The 4,619-nt window shown below is 38.6% G+C and overlaps 1 protein-coding gene across 1 annotated transcript in view; it reads left to right on the top strand.

Annotated features, from left to right (window-relative positions):
• Window positions 1-22: 22 nt before the first annotated feature.
• The window catches only part of st3gal3b (ST3 beta-galactoside alpha-2,3-sialyltransferase 3b), a 55,474-nt gene continuing 50,877 nt past the window's right edge, over window positions 23-4,619 (top strand). Inside the window, exon 1 of the mRNA XM_005721031.1 lies at window positions 23-70. The gene's annotated coding sequence lies outside the window, so the exon portion shown is untranslated. The remainder of the gene's footprint in view (window positions 71-4,619) is intronic.

Here is a 4,619-nt window from a genome sequence, read left to right as displayed (position 1 = left end):
GATATATTGCACAAACAGGAAACCTTATTCTTCCTCTCTGAAACGGTTTGAAGATAGGATGCTCTTTACTGTGAGTTAACTTTAAATTAAGAATTCTCTTGTACAACTTGTAATTAAATGCCTCTGTAAAACCCTGTAATGCCAACTGTATCATATTTGACACAGGTTTTTGTTGGTGTTTGTTTGTTTGTTGTTGGGGGGGGGGGGGGAGATCTCTACAGTGGTCTTATCTTTTCAAACCAGTCATTGCGGCAATTATTCAATGGCTCATGCTTTATAGGGAGAGGAAAATGTTTTACTCAGAAATGGCACCTTGTTGTATTTGGCGTGATATACTATATTGGTCCTGCTTAATGTTCAGCATTTTATTTCTGGACACTGACACAGTTTTTTTGTTTGTTTGTTTGTTTTTTTTACCTGTTTACAGAAACATATTCCAATTATAGTTATATAATGGACATGGACATAATGTATAGTGTCTTAGTTTTCATTTGAGGGCATCCACATTCAAATTAGATGAAGGGTTTAGGAGTCTCAGCTTCTAATTGTGTGCCACCCTCTTTTTAAATGAAAAGTAATTGGACAATTGACTCAAATGCTATGTCGTGAGGAGACGTGTGCAATTCCTTTGTTATTGTCATTATCAGTTAAGTAGATAAAAGGCGTGGAGATGAGTTGAGGTGTGGTGCTTGTATTTGGAAGATTTTGCTGTGAACAGACAACATGCAGTGAAATGAGCTCTATATGCAGGTGAAACAAATCATCCTTAAGCTGTGAAAACAGATCGTAACCCAACTGTGCATGCATTTTAACTGTTGCAGACTAAACTTCAGACAGAAAGACCCACAAACAAATAGCAACTGAAAGCCGCTGTATAAAAGGCCTGGCAGAGCATTAAAAAGGAGGAAACCCAGCATCTGTGATGTCAACGAGTTCAAGAGTTAAAGAGTTCAGGCAAAGGGTTTTCAACCAAGTTACACTAAACGCCTTTCACGCGTTTAGTGTTTTAAAGCTAAACTGCAGGTGGCTTCACATATGGTTACTAAAAATATGAGTCAGTGTCTTGTTTTCTTTCTGAATAGTTGCCTGCATGTCTGTATCAGACATGCACCATTTGGATTAAAGTATCACTTCCTATTTTTTTTTTTAACTCAAGGGTTTTCAGTCCCATTACACAAGTCTATAAGAGCAAGCATTGTTTTCTTGTGGCTTTAGAGGTACAGTGAACTCACTGTCATATTCAAGAAAGCAGTTTGAGGTGATTTGAGTTTTGCAACTTGGTGCGTTATCCTGCTGGAGGTACACATCAGAAGATGGGCCCAATGTGCTTATAAAGGGATGGACATGATCATCAACACTGCTGTCCTCCACGTCGTTACACAACAAGCAGCCTGAACTGTCGATGTTGATGTTGTTTACACCACATTCGGAGCCTACCACCAGAATCTCTCAGCAGAAATCGAGACTCTGTTTCTTGTTCTTATCTGACACGAATGGTCTTCTGCTGTTGTTGCCTGTCTACTTCATGGTTCAAAGTGTTGTGCATTCAGAGATGCTTTTCTGCAAACCTTGGTTGTAACAAGTGATCTGTGGCATCAACGATGCATTTTCATTCAGCACGGCCGCTCACTGAACCATAGAGGTGTTAGTGTGGGAAACTCCCAGTACATCAGCAGTACCTGAAATATTCAGACCAACCCATCTGGCAGCAACAACCATGACACATTTCTTTCCCACTGATGCTCTGTTTCAACATTTAGGAACTTTTCTGTGAGAAGCCTACGTGCCATAATGCTTCAAGTTTCTGAACTGAAATAATGCCAAGCAAAACATGATCTGATCAGGTCCTTTGTCTTACAAGTACATCATGTTCAGTCCTTGCCACAACTTGCCCAATGTTGCCATTTCATATTTTTTCAAACTCCCTCACAGAAAAAGCTTAGCTGCATTTCTGCAGCTGCAGAGCAGGGGACCAGAAATATCACGTATGTGGTTGTGTACTCAGAAACGGGGTGGGGATAGGAGGATACCAGAGACAGAAAGTCTAGATTTCATATGTATGTAAGCATGTGTAAGTCCCATTACAGGATGTGAAAGTGGCCGTCTATCTGACAACTAGTTTTGTGAACGAAGCTGCTAGAGAACAAAACAGGGAGCCATGGGTTAATTTTGACTTCCAATACTAAATATTTTTAAATGGTTTTAAATGGTTTTCAAGTATACTTTGTCAAATTGTTTATGGTTCTTGTTATTTTGGCTTTATTACAGATATTAAATCATATTGAGATTATATGCTGTTACTGTGATCCTCTACAGCAGTTTTTCTGTTTCATTCTTCTTCCAGTTGGTGCCTCATCACTATGCAGCAAACTGCAGCATAGTGGTTTCTCCAAGGGTCTACTTTGTCCGAGTCACTTTATCACATGACAGATCAATCCCCTAATCACCTGAGCAATCTTGTGTATGCACAGTGCATACACGTGCCAACATTCTGAGTTCGAGCCCCCAGCTCTGGACGTCCATGCTGAGTAAATGCTATCTTAATGGTGTTTATATGTACTTAAAAGTAAATGCTTGTTGCCTCAAAAAATTAAAGTTCAATGATTCAGTGATTTATTTTATAATTTTATCCCCTGGCTTCCAATTAAATACGACATTGATTTAAATATCCTGCTGCTTACCTATAAAATCATAAATAATATCGCACCTTGCTACCTTATTGATCTCCTTAGCGTGTATACTCCCAGTAGAACACTGAGATCGTCTGACAAATTGCTCTTGGTGCAACCTAGGTCACGGCTGAAAACCAGAGGTGACAGTGCCTTAGCTTCAGTCGCACCTAACCTCTGGAATAACCTCCTTCATACTATTCGCGCGTCTGACTCGATCCAGACCCTCAAGTCTCGATTGAAAACCCACCTTTTTAGCTTAGTCTTCCCGGCCTCCTAGAGCATGCCTTTTAAGTGTACTTTCTCGCCCTCCCCTTTTCTTCTCTTTTGTTTAGATTGTTTTATGGATTTTATCTTTAAATCTTACTTGCTCATCTACGTTCTTGTATGCTTGGTTAATCAATGCCTCCCACCTGCTAGCTTATCTGCTTTTGTACTTTGCTACTGTTTTACTGGATTTTGTGAAGAACTTTGGCTACCTCTGGTTTTAAATGTGCTATACAAATAAAGTTGTATTGTATTGTATTGTATTGTATTATAAGCTTATTGGTGTGACCCTCTACAATAATCCCAGTTTCACATGTACGCCTTGGGAACATTAATTGCCATAGTCTGAATTAGACTTCTTTCTACCATAGCATTTCAGTCATGTTAAAGTCTGGACCAATGACTTTCAATAATATATGAATGATACATATAATATATAATATGTTTTTACAGTCATTGGTCTGGACTTTTGACTGGGCCATTGTAACATGTTGATTCTTCTCCTTTTCAGCCATTCTGTTCTAGATTCGCTGCTGTGCTTGGGATCATTGACCTGTTGACCCAGTTTGGGTCTTTAGCTGTCGGACAGTTGGCCTCACAAAAGAATATAACATAACAATATAACAATATAAGATACTCAGGTCGAGTGGCTGCAAAAAAGGGCATCCCCTTTACCCCAATCACCCCTTTTTTCTTTTAGCCAAATGAGGCGTTATGCGCATTATGGAGAAATATCTGCAGTTTGGTCTCATCTATCCAGATGACATCCAGAAGTCTTGTAGTTTGCTCTGATGTAAATTTTCAAAGTTAAGTCATGCTGCCAGGTTCTTTTTAGAGAGAAGAGACTTTCTCTTGGTAATCCTTCTAAGCAACCTGTACTTGTTCTGTCTTTCTCTTAATGTACTGTCATGAGCTCTAACATTTAACATGCTAACCGAGGCCTGTAGAGACTGGGATGTAGCTCTTGGGTTTTTGGCAATTTGTCTGAGTATTGCACAATCTAACCTTGGAGCTGATGTCCTTTCTCATTATCAAGACACACCTGAATGCTCCAGGCCAGCAAACTAAAAAAAAAACCTTTGCTTTTCACACTTGCTGTTGATTAATAATTCAAGTGTATTTTGATCAGCAGCACTTTGGCTTTATTTTTGTTAAGTAAATGATAAAATTGAATATTATATGCACTGTAGATCATCTCAGGTTGTAGTTATTTCATTTTAGTTCCTGTTAAGGACAAGATTTATTTTATGTCCTCAAATATAAAACCTTAAAATAACTCACAGTTACTGTGTTATGGCTTCTTGTTCATGAAATCCTGCTGTTTATAATTGTACAAAGGATCCAAATTCCATGAAATATCTGTCACAACAGGATCTTATTTAAACAAGCTTGTGCGATGTTTGTTAACATCTAGTACGAAGGTCGCACCAAATATCTCCCTCTGCTTTTATCAGTTCCTGCTTCATCCAGTCCCCAAACATTATCATACTGTATTGTATGAAATAATGAATTCCAACCTTGTAATTAATTAACAGCCGTGTACAGAGCCCAGCCACAATGTACAGCCAGTATTTTATTGGATTTCTAGAGTCTTATTTTCCCCATTATTTCTGTTACTGATTAACTACTGTTTACGGTGACCTAAAAAGGAAGTCTCCAAATCAATATGGTCCTTTTTTTTTT

Source organism: Pundamilia nyererei, unplaced genomic scaffold (assembly GCF_000239375.1).
Source record: "Pundamilia nyererei isolate P.nyererei 1_Seehausen unplaced genomic scaffold, PunNye1.0 scaffold00004, whole genome shotgun sequence".
Taxonomy (NCBI): domain Eukaryota; kingdom Metazoa; phylum Chordata; class Actinopteri; order Cichliformes; family Cichlidae; genus Pundamilia; species Pundamilia nyererei.
The sequence above is the reverse complement of the archived record's forward strand: the minus strand, read 5'-3'. Positions and strand labels throughout refer to the sequence as shown.